This window comes from Arachis ipaensis, chromosome B5 (genome assembly GCF_059453495.1).
Source record: "Arachis ipaensis isolate K30076 ecotype BB chromosome B5, ASM5945349v1, whole genome shotgun sequence".
Lineage (NCBI taxonomy): Eukaryota > Viridiplantae > Streptophyta > Magnoliopsida > Fabales > Fabaceae > Arachis > Arachis ipaensis.
The window spans coordinates 126,932,867-126,959,005 of NC_142440.1; the positions used below are offsets into that span (position 1 = coordinate 126,932,867).

The following is a 26,139-nucleotide window of genomic DNA, read 5'->3' on the forward strand; positions in this document are numbered from 1 at the left end:
CAAATCAACAATTATAAGACATCAAACATTAAATTTCATTAAAAGAGATCTAAATCCAACATGAGCATTGATGAGCGGATAATTTATACGCTTTTTGGCATTATTTTTACATAGTTTTTAGTATGATTTGATTAGTTTTTAGTATATTTTTATTAGTTTTTAAATAAAAATAATATTTCTGGACTTTACTATGAGTTTGTGTATTTTTCTGTAATTTCAGGTATTTTCTGGCTGAAATTGAGGGAGCTGAGCAAAAATCTGATTCAGGCTGAAAAAGGACTGCTGATGCTGTTGGATTCTGACCTCCCTGCACTCGGAATAGATTTTTTTTGGAGCTACAGGAGTCCAATTGGTGCGCTCTCAATTGCGTTGGAAAGTAGACATCCAGGGCTTTCCAGCAATATATAATAGTCCATACTTTGCTCAAGGATAGATGACGTAAACTGGCATTCAACGCCAGTTCCATGTTGCATTCTGGCGTTAAACGCCAGAAACAGGATACAAGTTAGAGTTAAACGCCAGAAACAGGTTACAACCTGGCGTTTAACTCTAGAAACAGCCTAGGCACGTGTAAAGCTCAAGTTTCAGCCCCAGCACACACCAAGTGGGCCCCAGAAGTGAATTTCTGCACTATCTATCTTAGTTTACTCATTTTCTGTAAACCTAGGTCAATAGTTTAGTATTTAAACAACTTTCAGAGATTTATTTTGCACCTCATGACATTTTCACGTTTTACATTGTATCTCTACGGCATGAGTCTCTAAACTCCATTGTTGGGGGTGAGGAGCTCTGCTGTGTCTCGATGAATTAATGCAATTATTTCTGTTTTCTATTCAAACACGCTTGTTTCTATCTAAGATATTCATTCGCACTTCAATATGATGAATGTGATGATTCGCAACACTCATCATCATTCTCAACCTATGAACGCGTGCCTGACAATCACTTCCGTTCTACCTTAGATTGAATGAGTATCTCTTGGATTCCTTAATCAGAGTCTTCGTGGTATAAACTAGAATCCATTGGCAACATCCTTGAGAATCCGGAAAGTCTAAACCTTGTCTGTGGTATTTCGAGTAGGATTCAGGGATTGGATGACTGTGACAAGCTTCAAACTCACAAGGGTTGGGCGTAGTGACAGACGCAAAAGGATCAATGGATCCTATTCCAACATGAGTGAGAACTGACAGATGATTAGCCGTGCGGTGACAGCGCACCTGGACCATTTTCACTGAGAGGACGGATGGTAGCCATTGACAACGGTGATCCACCAACATACAGCTTGCCATAGGAGAAAACTTGCGTGCGTGAAGAAGATGACAGTAGAAAAGCAGAGATTCAGAAGACAAAGCATCTCCAAAACTCCAACATATTCTCCATTACTGCATAACAAGTATTTAATTCATGCTCTTTTATTTTTCGCAATCCAAACTGATAATTATAATTGATATCCTGACTAAGAATTACAAGATAATCATAGATTGCTTCAAGGCAACAATCTCCGTGGGATTCGACCCTTACTCACGTATGGTATTACTTGGACGACCCAGTGCACTTGCTGGTTAGTGGTACGAGTTGTGAAAAGTGTGATTTACAATTCGTGCACCAAGTTTTTGGCGCCGTTGTCGGGGATTGTTTGAGTTTGGACAACTGACGGTTTATTTTGTTGCTTAGATTAGGAAAATTTTTCTTTTTGGTTTAGAGTCTTCTATTATTGTTTTTGGTTGAAATTTTTTTTAATCCTTATTTTCTCTTTTTAAATTTTTCGAAAAATTTATAAACTGATAAGTAAGTTTTTCTGTTTGAGTTTAGTTTCATATTTTAAGTTTGGTGTCAATTGCATGTTTTTATTTTCTTTTAAATTTTCGAATTTGTGTTCATTGTTCTTTCTTAATCTTCAAGTTGTTCTTGTTTATTTTCCTTGTTTGATCTTTAGTTTTTCTTGTTTTGTGATTTTTCTTGTTTTTCTTGTGCATTTTCGAATTATTAGTATAAAAAAAATCAAAAATAAAATATTTTATACATTAAATACTTTATTAAAACATGTTAAATTTATAGCTCAATTGGCTAGAGCGTTGTGCTTATGTTCTTGGTAATTGGCTATCTTCTTTGTAAAACTTTTTCAAAAATAATTTTTCTTTGAATAAATCTTGTGCCAAACTTTAAGTTTGGTGTTCTCGTGTTAACTTTTCTTTAGTTTTCAAAAATTTTATTTTGGTTTTCTAAAAATTTTAAGTTTGGTGTTCTTTCTTCATGTTCTTGTTGTTCTTGTGAGTCTTCAAAGTGTTCTTGAATCTTCCTTGTATTTTGATCTTAAGATTTTTAAGTTTGGTGTTCCTTGGTGTTTTTCCTCCAAAATTTTCGAAAATAAGGAGCATTAGATCTAAAAAATTTTAAGTTGTGTGTCTTTTGTGTGTTTTTCTTTTTCATCATAAAATTCAAAAAAAAATATATCTTCTCTAACTATTTTTGAGCAAATATTTCGAAATTTTTTCAAAAAAATTCAGATTTTTATTTTAAAATATCTTTTTCAAAATTTTATCTTATCTTATTTCAAATTTCAAATTTCAAAATTTTTTAATTTAAATTCCTTATCTTCTCTTACCTAGCTTATCTTATCTTTTCTAATCTCAAATCTTAAACTCAAATCTTTTTCATATCTTTTCTTTTTTTTATTTTATTTTCTTACAAGTATCTTTAATTTTAAGACATATCTTTTTCAAAACTTCGTAACCAATTTCTCTTTCTTCATTTTTTTCGAAAATCCTCACCCACATCTTTTTCAAATCTTTTTAATTAATTAATTTAGTTTTCAATTTTTTTTATTTCTTTTTCTTCTAATTTTCGAAATTATAGTCAATTTTTTATTTATTTTATTTTATTTTATTTTAATTTCAGTTTTTTTTAAAAAAAAATTTATTTTATTTGCAATCCGCATCATCTCCCTTTCTCCATCATGGACCTAAGTGGAAATGAACAATCCAGAAGGACTCTGGGGTCATATACTAACCCCATTACTGCTGCATATGGGAGTAGCATCTGTATACCTCCCATCAAAGCAAGTAGTTTGATCTAAATCCTCAGCTCATTGTCATGGTGCAGCTAAATTGCCAGTATTCTGGTCTTCCACAGAAAGAACCTACTGAGTTCCTGGCGCAGTTCTTGTAAATTGCTGACACAGTGCGTGACAAGGAGGTAGATCAGGACGTTTACAGGCTGTTACTGTTTCCGTTTGCTGTAAAAGATCAAGCTAAGAGGTGGTTAAATAACCAACCCACAACAAGCATAAGGACATGGAAACAGTTATCAGACAAATTCCTGAATCAATATTTCCCTCCAAAAAGGATGACACAGCTGAGGCTGGATATCCAAGGCTTTAAACAAGAGGATGATGAATCCCTTTATAATGCCTGGAAGAGGTACAGAGGGATGCTAAGGAAATGCCCCTCTGAAATGTTTTCGGAGTGGGTGCAATTAGACATCTTCTACTATGGGCTTACAGAAGGAGCTCAGATGTCCCTAGACCACTCAGTTGGTGGATCTATACACATTAGGAAAACTATTGAAGAGGCTCAAGAGCTTATTGATATAGTTGCTAGAAACTAGCATCTGTACATAAGTAATGGGTCCTCCATAAAAGAAGAAGCCAAAGCAGTGTCTACTGAACTTGGTCCTCCAAAACAAGTTGCTGAACTCAATCAACAATTGTGCTTTCTAACAAAACAGCTAGCAGAATTCAAGGAGATGCTACAAGACACTAAAAGTGCTAATAAAAATATGGAGGCACAATTGAATCAGACAAAACAGCAGTTATCAAAGTAGATAATAGAAGAGTGCCAGGCAATTCAATTAAGAAGTGGGAAAACATTAAATACCTCACTCAGAGCAACAGAAAGCCAAGAAAAGAACAACTGACAGAGGATGAGCAGAGGACAGTAAGGGCCCAGAGAGGAACAACTCTGGCGTTCAAACGCCAGAAAAGGATGCAAGGTTGGCGTTAAACGCCCAACCCACGCGCAGTTCTAGCGTTCAAACGCCAGGAACAGGCAAGGAGCTGGCGTCAAACACCCAATGGAAGCTCAGTTCTGGTGTTCAAACGCCAGAAACAGGTAGGAAGTTGGCGTCCAACGCCAATCAAGCTTCCAACCCTGGCATTCAAACGCTAGTGAGGGATCAGACACACACAAGTACTGATATCAACCCCTCTAAAAAGGCTTCTCCAACCGCTTCTGTAGGAAATAAACTTGCAGCAACTAAGGTTGAGGAATACAAAGCCAAGATGCCTTATCCTCAAAAACTCCATCAAGAGGAGCAGGATAACCAATTTGCTCGCTTTGCAGACTATCTCAGGACTCTTGAAATAAAGATTCCGTTTGCAGAGGCACTTGAGCAAATACCCTCTTATGCCAAGTTCATGAAAGATATCTTGAGTCATAAGAAGGACTGGAGAAAAACTGAAAGAGTTCTCCCAGGAGCTTTATGATACCATTCATATTAGAGGGTAATTTCACCAAGACAACTTTATGTGATCTTGGGGCAAGCATCAACCTAATCCCTGCATCCACTATCAGAAAGCTTGGCTTGACTGAAGAGGTCAAACCAACCCGGATCTGTCTTCAACTTGCTGATGGCTCCATTAAATACCCATCAGGCATAATTGAGGACATGATTGTCAAGGTTGGGCCATTTGCCTTCCCTACTGACTTTGTAGTGCTGGAAACAGAGGAGCACAAGAGTGCAACTCTCATTCTAGGAAGACCATTCCTAGCAACTGGACAAACCCTCATTGACGTCCAAAAAGGAGAGATAACCCTGAGAGTCAATGAAGATGAGTTTAAGTTGAATGTTGTCAAAGCTATGCAACATCCAGACACATCAGACGACTACCTGAATGTTGATATTATTGACTCCCTGGTGGAAGAGGTCAATATGACTGAGAGTATCAAATCAGAGCTAGAGGACATTTTTAAAGATGTTCAGTCTGATCTGGAGGAACCAGAGGAAATAAAAGAACCTCTGAAAACTCCTCAAGAAGAGGAGAAACCTCCTAAACCCGAGCTCAAACCACTACCACCATCCCTGAAATATGCATTTCTGGGAGAAGGTGACACTTTTCCTGTAATCATAAGCTCTGTTTTAGAGCCACAGGAAGAGAAAGCACTAATTCAGGTGCTAAGGACACACAAGACAGCTCTTGGGTGGTCCATAAGTGATCTTAAGGGCATTAGTCCAGCCAGATGCATGCACAAGATCCTATTGGAGGATGATGCTAAGCCAGTGGTTCAACCACAGAGGCGGCTAAATCCCGCCATGAAGGAGGTGGTGCAGAAAAGAGGTCACTAAGTTACTAGAGGCTAAGATTATTTATCCTATTTCTGATAGCCCCTGGGTGAGTCCTGTCCATGTTGTCCCTAAGAAGGGAGGTATGACAGTGGTTCATAATGAAAAAAATGAACTGGTTCCTACAAGAATAGTTACAGGGTGGCGTATGTGTATTGACTACAGAAGGCTCAATACAGCCACCAGAAAGGATCATTTTCCTTTACCATTCATAGACCAGATGCTAGAAAGACTAGCAGATCATGATTATTACTGCTTTTTGGATGGCTATTTAGGCTACAACCAAATTGCAGTAGATCTCCAGGATTAAGAGAAAACAGCATTCACATGTCCATCTGGAGTATTTGCCTACAGAAGGATGCCATTTGGGCTGTGTAATGCACCTGCAACCTTTCAGAGATGCATGCTCTCTATTTTCTCTGATATGGTGGAAAAATTTTTGGAAGTCTTCATGGATGACTTCTCAGTATATGGAGAATCATTCAGCTCCTGTCTTGATCACCTAACACTAGTTCTGAAAAGATGCCAAGAGACTAACCTGGTTTTAAACTGGGAAAAGTGTCACTTTATGGTGACTGAAGGGATTGTCCTTGGGCACAAGATTTCGAACAAGGAAATAGAGGTGGATCAAGCTAAGGTAGAGGTAACTGAAAAATTACCACCACCTGCCAATGTTAAGGCAATCAGAAGCTTTCTGGGGCATGCAGGATTCTATAGGAGGTTTATAAAGGATTTTTCAAAAATTGAAAAACCTCTGAGCAATCTACTAGCTGCTGACACACCATTTATGTTTGACACAGAATGTCTGCAGGCGTTTGAAACCCTGAAAGCTAAGCTGGTCACAGCACCAGTTATTTCTGCACCAGATTGGACATTAACTTTGGAACTAATGTGTGATGCCAGTGACCATGCCATTGGTGCAGTATTGGGACAGAGGCATAACAAGCTTCTGCATGTTATTTATTATGCTAGCCGTGTTTTAAATGATGCCCAGAAAAATTACACAACCACAGAAAAAGAGCTGCTTGCAGTGGTTTATGCCATTGACAAGTTTAGATCAAACTTAGTAGGATCAAAAGTGATTGTGTACACTGACCATGCTACTCTTAAATATCTACTCACAAAGCAGGATTCAAAGCCCAGACTCATAAGATGGGTGTTGCTTCTGCAAGAGTTTGATATAGAAATAAGAGACAGAAAAGGGACAGAGAATCAAGTAGCTGATCACCTGTCCCGGATAGAACCAGTAGCAGGAGCATCCCTCCCTCCTACTGAGATCTTTGAAACCTTTCCAGATGAGCAATTGTTTGCTATTCAGGAAGCTCTGTGGGTTGCAGACATTGTAAACTATAAGATTCAAGGTTCTCCTTCTGTAACCATGGAGAGGAAGCATGAAAAGCTTCTCTCAATACAGAGTCAAACAAAACCCCCACATTCAAACTCTAAGTTTGGTGTTGGGAGGCCACAACCAAACTCTAAGTGTGGTGTTGAAACCCCCACATTCAAACTCTAAGTTTGGTGTTGGGAGGTTCCAACAATGCTTTGAACATCTGTAAGGCTCCATGAGAGCTCACTGTCAAGCTATTGACATTAAAGAAGTGCTTGTTGGAAGGCAACTCAATGTTATTTAATCATATCTATTTTATTTTCTTTTTGTTATTTCATGTTTTATTAGGTTGATGATCATGTGGAGTCACAAAAACTACTGAAAAATCAAAAATAGAATGAAAAATAGCATTAAAAATAGCACACTCTGGAGGAGGAGCATTCTGGCATTTAAACGCCAGAAACAAGCATCTGTCTGGCATTTAACGCCAGAAACAAGCATCTACCTGGCGTTAAATGTCAGAAACAGGCTACATTTGGGCGTTTAACGCCAAAAATAGGCAGCAATCTGGCGTTAAACGCCAGGATTGCACAGTAAGGGCGTTTTACACGCCTAATTGGAGCAGGGATGTTAAGTCCTTGGCCCCACAGGATCTGTGGATCCCACAGGATTCCCACCACTTCTTCTCTCCTCCTCACACCTTCTCATAACACTCTTCTCCAAAACAACCCACCTACACCCACCCACTCAAATTCAAACCATCACTCCTTCCTTTTCACACTTCATAACCACCTAAAACCCCCCTTGGCCGAACCACTCACCCCTCTCCATCTCATCTATCTTCTTCTTCTTCTACTCCCTCTTCTCTTCTTTTGCTCGGGGACGAGCAAACCTTTTAAGTTTGGTGTGGTAAAAGCATTGCTTTTTGTTTTTCCATAACCATCAATGGCACCTAAGGCCAGAGAATCCTCAAGAAAGAGGAAAGGGAAGACAAAAGCTTCCACCTCCGAGTCATGGGAAATAGAGAGATTCATCTCAAGGGTCCATAGCTCAGTAGTAGAGCATTTGACTGCACAACAAGAGAGCCCACTCATGGACCTCAACAAGAGCATGAAGAATTTCCTCACCAAGAAACCCCTGAGATACCTCAAGGGATACATTTTCCTCCACACAACTATTGGGAGTAACTAAGGATAGGAGCACCAAAATCACTAGGGAGGAGCAACAAAGACAAGGAAGAGACATAGAGGAGCTCAAGAGAACCATTGGTTCTTCAAGAAGAGGAAGACGCCACCTTCACTAAGGTGGACCCGTTCCTTAATCTCCTTGTTCTTATTTTCCTGTTTTTCGTTTACTATGCTTTATGTTTAATTATGTTTGTGTCTTTACTATATGATCATTAGTGCTTAAGTGTCTATGCCTTAAAGTTATGAATGTCCTATGAATCCATCACCTCTCTTAAATAAAAATTATTCTAAAAACAAAAGAACAAGAAGTACAGGATTTCAAATTCATCCTTGAAACTAGTTTAATCATTTTTGATATGGTGACAATACTTTTTGTTTTCTGAATGAATGCCTGAACAGTGCATATGTCTTTTGAATTTGTTGTTTATGAATGTTAAATATGTTGGCTCTTGAAAGAATGATGAAAAAGGAGAAATGTTATTTGATAATCTGAAAAATCATAAAATTGATTCTTGAAGCAAGAAAAAGCAGTGAAGAACAAAGCTTGCAGAAAAGAAAAATGGCGAAAAAAAAAGAGAGAAAAAGCAAGAAGAAAAAGCCAAAAGCTCTTAAAACTAAAAGGCAAGAGCAAAAAGTCAATAGCCCTTAAAACCAAAAGGCAAGGGTAATAAAAAGGATCCAAGGCTTTGAGCATCAGTGGATAGGAGGGCCTAAAGGAATAAAATCCTGGCCTAAGCAGCTAAACCAAGCTGTCCCTAACCATGTGCTTGTGGCGTGAAGGTGTCAAGTGAAAACATGAGACTGAGCGGTTAAAGTCAAGGTCCAAACCAAAAATAGAGTGTGCTCAAGAAACCTAGACACCTCTAATTAGGGACTGTAGCAAAGCTGAGTCACAATCTGAAAAGGTTCACCCAGTTATGTGTCTGTGGCATTTACGTATCCGGTGGTAATACTGGAAAACAAAGTGCTTAGGGCCATGGCCAAGACTCATAAAGTAACTGTGTTCAAGAATCAACATACTAAACTAGGAGAATCAATAACACTATCTAAATTCTAAGTTCCTATAGATGCCAATCATTCTGAACTTCAATGGATAAAGTGAGATGCCAAAACTATTCAAGAGGCAAAAAGCTACTAGTCCCGCTCATCTGATTGGAGCTAAGTTTCATTGATATTTTAGAATTTATAGTATATTCTCTTCTTTTTATCCTATTTGATTTTCAGTTGCTTGGGGACAAACAACAATTTAAGTTTGGTGTTGTGATGAGCGGATAATTTATACGCTTTTTGGCATTGTTTTTACATAGTTTTTAGTATGATTTGATTAGTTTTTAGTATATTTTTATTAGTTTTTAAATAAAAATCACATTTCCGGACTTTAATATGAGTTTGTGTATTTTTATGTAATTTCAGGTATTTTCTGGCTGAAATTGAGGGAGCTGAGCAAAAATCTGATTCAGGCTGAAAAAGGACTGCTGATGCTGTTGGATTCTGACCTCTCTGCACTCGGAATGAATTTTTTGGAGCTACAGAAGTCCAATTGGCGCGCTCTTAATTGCGTTGGAAAGTAGACATCCAGGGCTTTCCAGCAATATATAATAGTTCATACTTTTCTCAAGGATAGATGATGTAAACTGGCGTTAAACGCCAGTTCCATGTTGCATTCTGGCGTTAAACGCCAGAAACAGGTTACAAGTTGGAGTTAAACGCCAGAATCAGGTTACAACCTGGCGTTTAACTCTAGAAACAGCCTAGGCACGTGTAAAGCTCAAGTCTCAGCCCCAGCACACACCAAGTGGGCCCCAGAAGTGGATTTCTGCACTATCTATCTTAGTTTACTCATTTTCTGTAAACCTAGGTCACTAGTTTAGTATTTAAACAACTTTTAGAGATTTATTTTGCACCTCATGACATTTTCACATTTTACATTGTATCTCTACGGCATGAGTCTCTAAACTCCATTATTGGGGGTGAGGAGCTCTGCTGTGTCTCGATGAATTAATGCAATTATTTCTGTTTTCTATTCAAACACGCTTGTTTCTATCTAAGATATTCATTCACACTTCAATATGATGAATGTGATGATCCGTGACACTCATCATCATTCTCAACCTATGAACACGTGCCTGACAACCACTTCCGTTCTACCTTAGATTGAATGAGTATCTCTTGGATTCCTTAATCAGAGTCTTCATGGTATAAGCTAGAATACATTGGCAGCATCCTTGAGAATCCGGAAAGTCTAAACCTTGTCTGTGGTATTCCGAGTAGGATTCAGGGATTGGATGACTGTGATAAGCTTCAAACTCACAAGGGTTGGGCGTAGTGACAGACGCAAAAGGATCAATGGATCCTATTCCAACATGAGTGAGAACCGACAGATGATTAGCCGTGCGGTGACAGCGCACCTAGACCATTTTCACTGAGAGGACGGATGGTAGCCATTGACAACGGTGATCCACCAACATACAGCTTGCCATAGGAGAAAACTTGCGTGCGTGAAGAAGATGACAGTAGAAAAGCAGAGATTCAGAAGACAAAGCATCTCCAAAACTCCAACACATATTCTCCATTACTGCATAACAAGTATTTAATTCATGCTCTTTTATTTTTTGCAATCCAAACTGATAATTATAATTGATATCATGACTAAGAATTACAAGATAACCATAGATTGCTTCAAGCCAACAATCTCCGTGGGATTCGACCCTTACTCACGTAAGGTATTACTTGGACGACCCAGTGCACTTGCTGGTTAGTGATACGAGTTGTGAAAAGTGTGATTTACAATTCGTGCACCAAGCATCCATGAACATAAAAGAGAGCATAAAAGGGAAATTAACAAGAAAACTAAGAGAATCAAAGTGTAGAAGCATGAAATTGTAGAAGAAACAAGATGAGAATAATAATTATAACCTAGATCTAAGATGGAATTATCTTAAGGACCCTAATTCTACAGAGAAGAGGGAGCTTCTCTCTCTAAAAACTAACCTACATGATGCCAAAACTCAAAAAAATTGCTCCCTCCTTTGCCCAAGCTTGAATTCTGCATGAAATAGCATCAGAAATTAGTTGGATTGGGCCCAAAATGCTCTACAAATCGCTGGCCACGATTTCACTTTAGTGAATCACGCTACTCTATCGGTGTGCACACCTATAGTGCGCTTGCCCGTCCCTAAACGCGAAGCAACTATGGCAAATTTTATATTATTTTGAATCCCCGGATGTTAGCTTTCCAACGCAACTGAAACCGCCTCATTTGGACCTCTGTAGCTCAAGTTATGATCGATTGAATGTGAAGAGGTCAGGCTTGACAGCTTTACGGTTCCTTCATTTCTTTATGAGTTCTCCCACTTTGCATGCTTCTCTCCTCAATTTTTCCATCCAATACTTACCTTATGAACCTGAAATCACTCAACAAACACATCAAGGCATCGAATGGAATTAAAGTGAAATGAATTTAGCTATTTTAAGGCCTAAAAAGCATGTTTTCACATTTAAGCACAAATCAAGGGAGAATTGCAAAACCATGCTATTTCATTGAATTAATGTGGGAAAAGGTGATAAAATTCCCCAAATTAAGCACAAGATAAACCACAAAATTGGAATTTATCAGTGAGTGATATATATTAATGATACTTCATTTGGTAATTAACAAAATGAACGGAATGAAAAAAAGTACTGTTAAGCTTTTGTTTTTTTTATCTAAGAAATGATGTGTTAGAATACTTTAGATTTTCACTTTCCATTGATTGTCAAATTTTGATTTCTTGGACATGGGTTTGGAAGTCACTATATATTATTAGACTTTATGTGGTTTTTGTAGCTTGAATAGCTTGTAAAATGGATTGAGTATATGTAATTTTAGAAACTTCTATCTTTATTTACTCTCTAGTCCATTTTGTTTGTTGCTTTGCTTTTGATGTAGATTCTAACTTCGTCCTAAGATTGGTGCAGCTGATGTAGGTTTCTAAAATATTTTTTGATATATTATTATATTTTCTAATTTGATATTATGTTTATGGATTGAGTTTTGACTAATATTGTGGATTGAGATTAGTTGGATTTGTGAAAATCTTAAAGGTGGATATGTCCATAGTTTAGGAGAGGTTGTGTCAAGATTTTTCCAAAATTGTGAGTGAAATTAATTAGTAAAGTAATTTAAAGGTAGTAAATATGTATAGAGTACCTTTATATATACTATTACATGATATGGGTTTGGTTCTTTATAATTTAAGCATGTTTCATGTAGACATGACGATAGGAGGGGGATTACTAGCTCCCGTGGGACCACTCAGTCATCGCCTTTTACCTCAGCTGCCCCTAGGTAGTCACTGAATCAGCCATTTATCATGAGCACGAACCCTAAATACGTAGGTCTTGTTGTGTCACCCACTCCTCCGGGCAATCATCTTGCTGCTTCACCGGGGGAATTCTTCCACCTCTTCCACCCACTCAGCAGCCCACTAATTCCATGACCCCACCACTGGTGACAGACACCATAATGCCAGAATCCTCCAATGGATCCTAGACAAGTCCCCCAATATCGCTGCCGGCCATTAGGATGACGATATGGCCTGATGGTTTGACCACGTGAGTACTATTATAATTAGTTTCAAATAAAATTTATTTCCATGTCCTTAAACCAAATTTGAATTTACTAATATTAACTTATCCATTCATAGGTTTGCATTGGTAACAATGCATGTACACAAGAGTGTACGAATGTGATTAAGCTTATGTACGACCAGTCCTGGCCGAGCTACAGGAAGATCCCTGCTGAGGCCAAAGAGCGATAGTTTCATAAGTGGGCGGTAAAATTTCTATATGTTCAAACTTTAGTTAGTTTCTATCATTATTTTTGTTTAATTATGTATTTCATTAAGCTTAACTAGTGGTAAATGTTTCCTTGTGTAGAAGAAATTTACATGGGAAAAGATCTACGATGCCATGATTAACAAGATCTTCGACCACTGCATGGCTCGGTAGCTTCAATGGATTCTTTAGAACATCCGTGAGAAGCGCAACCACCTCCCCTGGTGGCTTCGCTCAGGCATTAAGAAGATCCTTTATGTATATTGGGAGACCGATGACAGGTTCAAGTGTCACCAAGCCACAAACATGGCCAACAGCACATCGGCCAAGTCGTCGAAGTATACTGGTGGGTCAGCGACTTTCATGAAGACAAAGTCCAGGCTGGTTTATAACTTGTTTCATTTTGTTAAGTTCATTTTCTATTTGACATATAATGTAATTATTACTTGAATTAACATATTGTTTCAATATGTGTTGTCTAAGTTGTTGGATTGTAATGGATTTGCTGGTCAGTGGTCTACAGATTATTATGTGAGTAAACGTCCTGTGATAGTATAAAGATCAACATGTGTTACGCAAGAGTCCTACACGCAGATATTGGAGGACGTGACACAGCAATTTCAGCAGGAAAGTGGGGAGGTTGGCAACAACTCTACTACTTCAATCGTGGATCCTGATACGGTTTGGCACAAGACCGCATCTGAGTCGTATAAGAATCGCGTCTATGGGCTGGGGTCATTCTTTGTCAGCAACCTCCTCACCTCCACATTGAGGGCTTCGTCCGCCTCTGCCACCAGCCCTACCAATCCCGAGGACATTGTCGACTTTTAGGAGAAAGTTCAAAATCTCACCCCAAAGGCTTCACGAGTAGGCTCAACAACTGCAACAGTTTGAGGAGAGGTATAACAACATTCTAGCACATGTATCAGTGACAGATTCTCTTAGGCTAGAGCTTAGTCAGGAGATGGAGCAGATTCAATGGATGCGACAACAGCTGGCGATGTAGCAGGAGCAGATGTTCGTTTGTGGCAGTGGCACTGCTGGAGGGACACCGACATCACCGTCTAGACCGCTGCTTCAGCAGAACCAGGGGGATGATGATGAAGACTATCCGGATCTGTAGCAATTAGGGTTTTGTTTTGCTTCATTTGATTGTATCTTATTTATTTGACTTTTTATTCTATACATACACTTATATTTCATATTGTATATATATATATATATAACCAATTGTATCTAGTAAAATCATTATTTGATTTTTCTTAATTAGGATTTGACTACTAATTGTGTTAAAATAATTTTAAAAATTAAAAAAGAAAAAAATAATTGAATTTACCGTCAGATTCACCAAGAAAAAAAATCTGACGGTAAGTAGGTGTGAAACCATGCAATGTGGCACCAAGTTTACCTGTGGAATATTTTTTATGGTAAACAAATACTTTTTTTGTTCACACTCTTCACAGAATCCAACGGTAATTACCATTGGATTAGAAAATCTGATGGTAAATATTTATCGGCGAGGCTATTACCATCGATTTTTTTACGATGGTAAATTCGGCAATAATAAGATTACCGGCGATTTATTTTTGTAATTCTTCCTATAAATTAGAGAGTATCCATTGATTTTCTTGTAGTGTTAATGATGAGCTAATCATATGAATTTGGAAGACATTGAAGTAGAAGCTCTGCACGTTCATTTTTTTTCTATGCTGTAATCCAACGATGAGAGATGGGTAAATAGCGTATTTAGATTGTTGATATAATCTGTTGCCGATGTAGATTCACTCATTCGAAGAGTATAAAGTCTTTTCTTTAAGAATATCTTATTGTGAAGTGACTTGACTTCATATAATTTGGTGAGAATATCCCAAATTTTTTTTGTTGTTTTTTCTCTGCTACACTTGATAAGACGGAATTACCAGTGCCAAGTGTAACTTTGCAACAGTATTGTCATCCATCTCCTTCTATTTTTCATCTATAATTCTAGTGGGTCTACCTTCAATTGTTGCCATGTAATTGTCTTTCCTTACAATTGCTTTTGTTTTCAATTTCCATAAAAAAATTACTTGATAGAAAGGGATTTGCACCAGTTTAGAATTTCTCAATTGAAATTAAGTGTTTCGTTGATAGCATAGTCCAAACCGGCGATTAAATCCCATCAATCAAAGTTTAATTCAAATCAAATATAAACCGATAGTAATTAAATCTCGGGTTGTCTTCCCTAGGAACTAATGCCTAAGATCACACAATTTTGGTTGCAAGAACAAAGGGTGTTTTTCAATAAAGAAACAAACAATTAAGAAATAAAAGAACGATAAAAAATTGCAATTAATAAACTAATAAATGAATAAAAGAACTATGTATGTAATATGAACAAGTAAGACTCAAAATTGAGGAAATTGTGGTTCAAAACATAAATGGAACCTTGACTTGGGATGAGTTATGGAGTTCTTTCCTTGCCATAACCACAACTATGATAATTATGATGGATTAATCTCACTAAGTCAACCCTTAACATCGAAGGATAGGTCAAGTGAGCATAATTGTCATTAATCCATAAATCCTAGCTAACTTACTAATTACCTTAGTAAGAAGTTAGCGTTAGTGGAAAAAATAACAACTAACAACCCAAGAATTATCACTAAATGTCGGGCATTATGACTCTAGTGTCCCATATACTCATTTTCCTAAGTCAAGGGGTAGAAATCTACCCCATAATCAAGATTGGAATTTCATCAAACACATAGAAGGCATAATCATACATTAAGGCAAAATTGGGAAAATGATGGAAACTATGAACCACAAAAGAACAAAATCAACAATGACAATCCAATGAACATATAAAAACCATCAAACATCAAATTCATTAACCAAAACTCAAAATTGCAAACTATGTATATATTGACAAGAGAATGAGAATATAAGAAAGTGTAGAACAAGTAGTGTGATAAAAGAGGAATTAAAGAAATACTTATAATGAAATAGCAAAAATCCAAGATCAAAATTGAACTATAAAATGATACATTCAAAACCTAATTAAAACCCTAAGAGAGATTTTGTATACTACACTACTCCTACTCATACTATGTGTTTTTCTATGTCTAAGGGAGCTCTCTTTGATATGTGTTGTTGGTCCTATATATAGCACCTCAAAACAACCTTCAGCACTTCAGAAATGGGCCTGGAAACCCTCAAAATAGCGAGCCACGTGACTTTTTAATGAAGTTACGCACTGGTATCTGTGCGTACGCACACATGTTGAAATTTCCTCTTTGTTGTTTTACCAAACTTATTTACTCTACTTGGCAACATGCAAATGTAAATATTTACAAAAAATAAAACTATAAGCAAGTTAAGATATATACAAGCAACTAAGCAAAGTGCAATGCAATGTAATGAAATGATAAACTAATATAATCACTAAAATGAAAATAAGATGCAATTAAAACTAACTAGAACAAGTAGAAAATAGGGCAAACGTAAGAGAAAAGGGGGGGGTGGAGGGGGTGGAAGTGTGTTAGGGCTCAAGGAAAACTACAATCAAAATTTTGCCCAAAACAGCACCTGTGCGTACGCATAATTATGTATACGCAAGCACACAAGATGAAAAATGAAAGGTGTACGCTCGCACAAGGTGTGCGAACGCTCGGAACAGAGAGGGAATCAAGAAGTGTGCGCATCACAGAACACACTTTTTCTTTTTTAAAGAAAAGGATCATGTGTGCGCGCGCACAACGGTCCGTGCACACGCACATGAACAAAATTGGGTAGGAGTTCATGCGCACAGGGCATGCGAGCGCTCCCACCAGAGGGAGTGCAAGGGAGTGTGCGTACGCACAGGGCCGTGCGCACGCATAGATCGTAAAACACATGGGATTGTGCGCGCACGAGGCGTGCGAGCACTCTTAACAGAGGCTTGGCAAGGTAGTGTGCGTAGACACAGCTGGGTGCGTACGCACATGCCTTGTTTTTTTTCCAAAAAAATTTTCTTTCAAAATCTAAGGTATTGAACCTTATCTCAACTAAAATTCAACCCCACAACATTCAAAACTTCACAAAATCATGATCCATACCAAAATTAACCTATCTAAACTCAAAATTAAACTAATCCTAAGCTAGCTAAAAGAAATAAAATGCAATGAAACAAGACTATAAACAAAGAGAAAGGGTAAGAAAGATGTTACCATGGTGGGGTGTCTTCCACCTAGTACTTTGGTTTATAGTCCTTAAGTTAGACTTGTTGAGGAGACTCTTGGTAGGGTGGCTTGTGTTTCCACTCCTCCTTGAATCTCCATCCAAGCTTGCACTTCAAAGCTCCTCCGGGCTCCGGGATCCCATGTTCTAGTTTTTTGTTGTCCTTCTTGTTGATCTCTATCACTCAAGATGGATGGACAAGCCTTCAAATAACCCTTGAAGCAATCCAACACTCTCCGAAAATCACTCCATTGTTCCTTGCATTCTACTTGAACTCCAAGCCTTGAATTGGTTTTCTTGAAGAGCCTTTGATTCACTTGGCAACCAACATCCTTTCCTCCACCATGCACCAACCCAAGAAGAATCTTGAGTTGGTAATCCGTCTCCAAGATAACATATTGATGGGGCCAATGAAGCTCATAGATGAAATTGTCACCCACTCAATATGTTCTAGGAATGGAATTGCTTGCTCACCAACCTCCTCTTCCCCATCACTCAAATCATAATAAGGAGGTTGTGAGAAGTCTACCTCCATGTCTCTCTCAAACTCAATGGGAAGAGGCTTATTAGGATCATTAAGGGGATTGACCAAGGAAGACAAAAAATTATTAATGATGGAATCCTCAACTTGATCAATCTCCCTCAGTTCTCCCTTTCTCTCCTCCGGTTCACATACTTCCTTTCTTCCTCTTGTTGCATGTCATGATCTAACTCTTTTTCTTTCCCTTAAGGCTCCACATTCTCCTCTTCACTCCATTCTTTAGTTGATCTTTCACATTCTTCAAGAGAAGTGTCTTGATCGGATGAGCGTAGAAGGGCTAAACGGTTCACTTCCTCGGCTATGATAGCCATAAGTTGCCCTTGTGTTCTTCGAAATCCTTCTTGTTCTTGGAGAAAAACTTGAAGGTCTTGATATTCTTGGGACAAGGGTTGGGGAATGATGCACCACTATTTTATGGTAAATTTTATGCTTAATTTTAGTGGATTTTATCCATTATTCTCATATTTATTCAATGAAATAGCATGGTTTCGTAATTCTCCCTTAATTTGTGCTTAAGAGTGAAAACATGCTTTTTAGGTCTTTAGTTTGCTAATTTTAATTCACCTTTGATTCCACTAGATGCCTTGATATGTTTGTTAGTGAATTCAGGTTGGAAAGGCTAGGAATGGATCAAAGGAGTGAAGAGAAAAGCATACAAAGTGGAGAATTCATGGAAAATCAAGGATTTGGAGTGCATTCATCGACGCGCATGGTGCACGAAATTGTGATGTCCAGGCTCGAACAATCCCTGGTAATGGCTCCAAAGCTTGGTGCTCTGATCTTAATTCATAATAGTCACAACTTCGATACAACTAACCAGCAAGTGCACTGGGTCGTCCAAGTAATACCTTACGTGAGTAAGGGTCGAATCCCACGGAGATTGTTGGTATGAAGCAAGCTATGGTCACCTTGTAAATCTCAGTCAGGCAGATATAAAGTGATAATGGTGTTTTCGAATATTATATAATAAGATAGGGATAGAGGTACTTATGTAAATCATTGGTAGGAATTTCAGATAAGCGAATGGAGATGCTTTTCGTTCCTCTGAACCTCTGCTTTCCTGCTATCTTCATCCAATCAGTCTTACTCCTTTCCATGGCTGGCTTTATGCAAGGGCATCACCGTTGTCAGTGGCTACATCCCCTCCTCTCAGTGAATAATATGCTCACGCACCCTGTCACGGCACGGCTATTCATCTGTCGGTTCTCGATCATGCTGGAATAGGATTCACCCTCCTTTTGCGTCTGTCACTAACGCCCAACAATCATGAGTTTGAAGCTCGTCACAGTCATTCAATCATTGAATCCTACTCGGAATACCACAGACAAGGTTTAGACTTTCCGGATTCTCTTGAATGCCGCCATCATTCTAGCGTACGCCACGAAGATTCTGATTAAGAGATCTAAGAGATATTCATTCTAGCTTATTTCATGTAGAACAGAAGTGTTTGTCAGGCACGCGTTCATAGGGGAGAATTGTGATGAGCGTCACACATAATCATCACCTTCATCACGTTCTTGGGTGCGAATGGATATCTTAGAAGTGAAATAAGATGAATTGAATAGAAAACAGTAGTACTTTCATTAATCTTTGAGGAACAGCAGAGCTCCACACCTTAATCTATGGAGTGTAGAAACTCTACCGTATGAAAATACATAAGTGAAGGTCCAGGCATGGCCGAGATGGCCAGCCCCCTAAACGAGATCAATAGTCTCCTAAGATGAACAATGGAATAAAACTGAGACCAAAGATGGTCAAAAAGACGCCTAATACAATAGTAAGAGGTCCTATTTATAATAAACTAGCTACTAGGGTTTACATGAGTAAGTAATTGATGCATAAATCCACTTCCGGGGCCCACTTGGTGTGTGTTTGGGCTGAGCTTAAGTGTAGCACGTGCAGAGGCCATTTGTAGAGTTGAACGCCAGTTTCTGTGCCAGTTTGGGCGTTCAACTCTGGTTTTGGATCCTTTTCTGGCTCTGGACGCCAGATTTGGGAGCGCGCCATTTCGAGTTCTGTAGCTCCAGAAAATCCACTTTGAGTGCAGGGAGGTCAGAATCCAACAGCATCAGCAGTCCTTCTTCAACCTCTGAATCTGATTTCTGCTCAAGTCCCTCAATTTCAGCCAGAAAATACCTGAAATCACAGAAAAATACACAAACTCATAGTAAAGTCCAGAAATGTGAATTTAACATAAAATCTATTAAAAACATCCCTAAAAGTAACTAGATCCTACTAAAAACATACTAAAAACAATGCCAAAAAGCGTATAAATTATCCGCTCATCACAACACCAAACTTAAATTGTTGCTTGTCCCCAAGCAATTAAAAATCAAATAGGATAAAAAGAAGAGAATATACTATAAATTCCAAACTATCAATGAAACATAGTTTCAATCATATGAGCGGGACTTATAGCTTTTTGCCTCTTGAATAGTTTTGGCATCTCACTTTATCCATTGAAGTTTAGAATGATTGGCATCTATAGGAACTTCAGATTTCGAATAGTGTTATTGACTCTCCTAGTTCAGTATGATGATTCTTGAACACAGCTTCTTTATGAGTCTTGGCCGTGGCCCTAAGCACTTTGTTTTCCAGTATTACCACCGGATACATAAATGCCACAGACACATAATTGGGTGAACCTTTTCAGATTGTGACTCAGCTTTGCTAAAGTCCCCAATTAGAGGTGTCCAGGGTTCTTAAGCACACTCTTTTTTTGCTTTGGACCTTGACTTTAACCGCTCAGTCTCAAGTTTTCACTTGACACCTACACGCCACAAGCACATGGTTAGGGACAGCTTGGTTTAGCCGCTTAGACCAGGATTTTATTCTTTTAGGTCCTCCTATCCACTGATGCTCAAAGCCTTGGGATCCTTTTTATTTGCCCTTGCCTTTTGGTTTTAAGGGTTATTGGCTTTTTCTTCTTGCTTTTTCTTTTTCTTTCTATTTTTTTTCTAATTTTTTTCGCCTCTTTTTTTTTTTCTGCAAGCTTTCTTCTTTGCTGCTTTTTCTTGCTTCAAGAATCATTTTTATGATTTTTCAGATTATCAAATAACATGTCTCCTAGTCATCATTCTTTCAAGAGCCAACATATTTAACATTCTTAAACAACAACTTCAAAAGACATATGCACTGTTCAAGCATACATTCAGAAAATAAGAAGCATTGTCACCACATCAACATAATTAAGCTAAGTTCAAGGATAAATTTGAGACTCATGTACTTCTTGTTCTTTTGAATTAAAACATTTTTCTTTTAAGAGAGGTGATGGATTCATAGGACATTCATATCTTTAAGACAGAGTTTACTAACTACTAATGATCATGTAATGAAGACACAAACATAGCTAAGCACATAACATAGAAAACGAAAAATAGAAGAAAGAAGAACAAGGAATGAATCCACCTTAGTGATGGTGGCGTTTCCTTCTTGAGGAACCAATGATGTCCTTGAGCTCTTCTATGTCTCTTCCTTGCCTTTGTTGCTCCTCCCTTATTGCTTTTTGATCTTCTCTTATTTCATGAAGCATGATGGAGTGCTCTTGATGTTCCACCCTTAGTTGTCCCATATTGGAACTCAATTCTCCTAGGGAGGTGTTGATTTGCTCCCAATAGTTTTGTGGAGGAAAATGCATTTGAGGCATCTCAGGGATCTCATGGAAATGAGCTTCTTGCGCCTCTTGAGCTCCATGACTGGGCTCTCTTGCTTGCTCCATCTTTTTCTTAGTGATGGGCTTGTCCTCTTTAATGAGGATATCTCCCTCTATGTCAATCCCAGCTGAATTGCATAGGTGGCAAATGAGGTGAGGAAAGGCTAACCTTGCCATGGTGGAGGACTTGTCAGCCACCTTGTAGAGTTCTTGAGGTATAATCTCATGAACTTCCACCTCTTCTCCAATCATGATGCTATGGATCATGATGGCCCGGTCTATAGTAACTTCAGACCGGTTGCTAGTGGGAATGATTGAGCATTGAATAAACTCCAACCATCCTCTAGCAATAGGCTTGAGGTCCAATCTTCTTAGTTGAACCGGCTTGCCTTTGGAGTCAATCTTCCATTGAGCTCCTTCTACACATATGTCCATAAGGACTTGGTCCAACCTTTGATCAAAGTTGACTCTCCTTGTGTAGGGGCGTGCGTTTTCTTCCATGTATGGCAAGTTGAACGCCAACCTCACATTCTCCGGACTAAAATCTAAGTATTTCCCCCGAACCATTGTAACATAGTTCTTTGGATCCGGGTTCTTACTTTGATCATGGTTCTTGGTGATCCATGCATTGGCATAGAACTCTTGAACCATTAGGATGCCGACTTGTTGGATGGGATTTGTTAGAACTTCCCAACCTCTTCTTTGAATTTCATGTCGGATCTCCGGATACTCATTTCTTTTGAGTTTAAAAGGGACCTCAGGGATCACCTTCTTCTTGGCCACAACATCATAGAAGTGGTCTTGATGGGCTTTGGAGATGAACCTTTCCATCTCCCATGACTCGGATGTGGAAGCTTTTATCTTCCATTTCCCTCTTCTAGAGGATTCTCTGGTCTTAGGTGCCATCAATGGTAATGGAAAAATAAAAAAAAGCTATGCTTTTACCACACCAAACTTAGAATATTGCTCGCCCTCGAGCAATAAACAAAAGAATAGAAGAAGAAGAAGAAGAAATATGGAGAGGGAGATGGAGATGTGGTTTCGGCTAAGGAGAGTGTAGAGGGGTGTGTTGTGTGAATTTGATGAAGAATGGAGGTCTTTATATAGGGAAGGGAGGGGGGGTTAAGGTTCGGCCATATGGGTGGGTTTGGGTGGGAAATTGGTTTTGAATTTTGAAGGTAGGTGGAGTTTATGAGGTAGGTTTATTGGGAAGAGTGGGTGGATGTGAGTGGTGAAGGTTTAGTGGGGAAGAGAGATTGAGGTGATTGGTGAGGGGTTTTTTGGGAAGAGTGTTTATGGGGTTGTGTGAAAGAGAGTGGTGAGAAGAAGTGAGTGGAGGTAGGTGGGGATCCTGTGGGGTCCACAGATCCTGAGTGGATCCTGTGGGGTCCACAGATCCTGAGATGATCCTGTGGGATCCACAGATCCTGAGGTGTCAAGGCATTTACATCCCTGCACCATTAGGCATGTAAAAATGCCTTTGTACCCAACTCTGGGCGTTCAGCGCCAGGTTGGTGGCCATTTTGGGCGTTCAACGCCCATCAGTGTGCCATTTCTGGCGTTGAACGCCAGAACCATGTCTGTTCTGGCGTTCAGCACCCAGAAGCTGCCCATATTGGGCGTTCAGCGCCAGAACCATGCTCTGTTCTGGCGCTGAACGCCAGACAGATGCTCCTCCAGGGTGTGATTTTTCTTCTGCTGTTTTTAATTCCATTTTCAATTTTTATATTTATTTTGTCACTCCACATGATCATGAACCTAAGAAAATATGAAAAACAAAAATAATAGAGTTAGATAAATAAACATTGGGTTGCCTCCCAACAAGCGCTTCTTTAATGTCAATAGCTTGACAGTGGGCTCTCATGGAGCCTCACAGATGTGCAGAGCTTTGTTGAGACTCTCCAACACCAAACTTAGAGTTTGGATATGGGAGTTCAACACCAAACTTAGAGTTTGGTTGTGGCCTCCCAACACCAAACTTAGAGTTTGACTGTGGGGGTTCTGGTTGACTCTGCTTTGAGAGAAGCTTTTCAAGCTTCCTCTCCATGGTTGCAGAGGGAGATCCTTGAGTTTTGAATACAAGGGAGTTCTCATTCCATTGAAGGACTATTTCACCTCTGTCAACATCAATCACAGCTCTTGCTGTGGCCAGGAAAGGTCTTCCTAGGATGATGGATTCATCTTCTTCCTTTCCAGTATCCAGGACTATGAAATCAGCAGGGATGTAAAGGCCCTCAACCTTTACTAAAACGTCCTCTACTTGTCCATATGCCTGTTTTCTTGAGCTGTCTGCCATCTCTAATGAGATTTTAGCAGCTTGCACCCCATAGATTCCCAGTTTCTCTATTACAGAGAGGGGCATGAGGTTTATTCCTGAACCAAGGTCACACAGAGCCTTAAAGATCATGGTGCCTATGGTGCAGGGTATTATGAACTTTCCAGGATCCTGTCTCTTCTGAGGCAATGTCAGTTGATCCAGATCACTTAGTTCATTGATGAACAAGGGAGGTTCAACTTCCCAAGTATCAATGCCAAATAATTTGGCATTCAGCTTCATGATTGCACCAAGAAACTTGGCAGTTTGCTCTTCAGTAACATCCTCATTCTCTTCAGAAGAGGAATACTCATCAGAGCTCATGAAGGGCATAAGGAGGTTCAATGGGATCTCTATGGTCTCTAGATGAGCCTCAGAGTCCTTTGGTTCCTCAGAGGGAAGCTCCTTATTGGTCACTGGACGTCCCAGGAGGTCTTCCTCCTTGGGATTCACGTCCTCTCCTCTCCTCACAGGTTCGGCCATGGCACTTATGTCAATGGCCTTGCACTCTCCTTTTGGGTTCTCTTCTGTATTGCTTGGGAGAGTACTAGGAGGGATTTCAGTGATCCTTTTACTCAGCTGGCCCACTTGTGCTTCCAGATTTCTAATGGAAGACCTTGTTTCATTCATGAAACTTACAGTGGCCTTAGATAGATCAGAGACTAGATTTGCTAAATTAGAAGCATTTTGTTCAGAGTTCTCTGTCTGTTGCTGAGTTGATGATGGAAAAGGCTTGCTATTGCTAAACCTGTTTCTTCCACCATTATTAAAGCCTTGTTGAGGCCTTTGATCCTTCCATGAGAAATTTGGATGATTTCTCCATGTTGAGTTATAGGTGTTTCCATAAGGTTCACCTAAGTAATTTACCTCTGCTATTGCAGGGTTCTCAGGATCATAAACTTCTTCTTCAGAAGATGCCTCTTGAGTACTGTTGGATGCAGCTTGCATTCCATGCAGACTCTGAGAGATCATATTGACTTGCTGAGTCAATATTTTATTCTGAGCCAATATGGCATTCAGAGTATCAACTTCAAGAACTCCCTTCTTCATAGGCGTCCCATTACTCACAGGATTCCTTTCAGAAGTGTACATGAACTGGTTATTAGCAACCATGTCAATGAGTTCTTGAGCTTCTGCAGGCGTTTTCTTTAAGTGAATGGATCCACCTGCAGAAGTATCCAATGACATCTTAGATAACTCAGACAGACCATCATAGAATATATCCAGGATGGTCCATTCTGAAAGCATGTCAGAAGGACACTTTTTGGTCAACTGTTTGTATCTTTCCCAAGCTTCATAGAGGGATTCACCTTCTTTCTGTCTGAAGGTTTGAACATCAGCTCTAAGCTTGCTCAGCTTTTGAGGAGGAAAGTACTTGGCTAAGAAAGCCGTGACCAGCTTATCCCAAGAGTTCAGGCTGTCTTTGGGTTGAGAATCCAACCATAATCTAGCTCTGTCTCTTACAGCAAAAGGGAAAAGCATGAGCCTGTAGACTTCAGGATCTACTCCATTAGTCTTAACAGTATCACATATCTGCAAGAATTCAGTCAAGAACTGAAAAGGATCTTCAGATGGAAGTCCATGAAACTTGCAGTTCTGCTGCATCAGAGAAACTAATTGAGGTTTCAGCTCAAAATTGTTTGCTCCAATGGCAGGAATGGAGATGCTTCTTCCATGTAAATTGGAATTAGGTGCAGTAAAGTCACCAAGCATCTTCCTTACATTATTATTATTTTCAGCTACCATCTCCTTTTCCTGTTCGAAAATTTCTGAAAGGTTATCTCTGGATTGTTGTATTTTAGCTTCTCTTAATTTTCTCTTCAGAGTCCTTTCAGGTTCTGGATTTGCTTCCACAAGAATGTTCTTATCCTTGCTCCTGCTCATATGACAAAGAAGAAGGCACAGAAAAATAATAATAATAGTGGAGATCCTTTATACCACAGTATAGGGATTCCTGTGTGAGTGGAAGAAGAGGGGGAGACAAAGAATGTAATATAATGGAAGAAACACAGCTGTGAGGATGGAAGAGAGGTGAGATGAGATGTTAGGATATGAATGAATAAATAGAATGAGATGGGGGAGGAAATTTTCGAAAATTTTTTGAAAAGGAGTTAGTGATTTTTGAAAATGGTTTTTTGAAAATTGTTAGTATTTTTTTTTTCGAAAACTTTTTGAAATTAAAAATAAAAAATAAAAATAATTAGTTAATTAAAAAGAAATTTTTGAAAAAGAGGGAAGATATTTTCGAAAATGAGAGAGAGAGAGTTAGTTAGGTGGTTTTGAAAAAGTTAAGAAACAAACAAAAAGTTAGTTAGTTAGTTGAAACAAATTTTGAAAAGGTAAGAAGTTAGGAAGTTAGAAAAGATATTTTGAAAAGATATTTTTGAAAAAGATAAGATAAGAAGATATTTTTGAAAAGATATGATTGAAATTAGTTTTGAAAAAGATTTGATTTTTAAAAAAAGATTTTGAAAAAGATAAGATTTTCAAATTGAAAATTTGATTTGACTCATAAGAAACAACTTGATTTTAAAAATTTTTGAAAAAGTCAACCCAAATTTTCGAATTTGATGAGAGAAAAAAGGAAAGATATTTTTTTGATTTTTGAATTTTTATGATGCCAGAGAAAAACACTAAAATAATGCAATGCATGAAATTTTTAGATCAAAACATGTGATGCATGCAAGAATGCTATGAATGTCAAGATGAACACCAAGAACACTTTGAAGATCATGATGAACATCAAGACACAATTTTGAAAAATTTTTA

The 26,139-nt window shown here is 38.6% G+C and overlaps 1 non-coding gene across 1 annotated transcript; it reads left to right on the plus strand.

Moving 5' to 3' along the window:
* Nucleotides 1–24,612: 24,612 nt before the first annotated feature.
* On the plus strand, nucleotides 24,613–24,720 carry LOC148565711 (small nucleolar RNA R71). Its single transcript, XR_015884245.1, has one exon. It is a non-coding gene; the product is annotated as a small nucleolar RNA R71 (small nucleolar RNA).
* The last annotated feature ends 1,419 nt before the right edge of the window (nucleotides 24,721–26,139 follow it).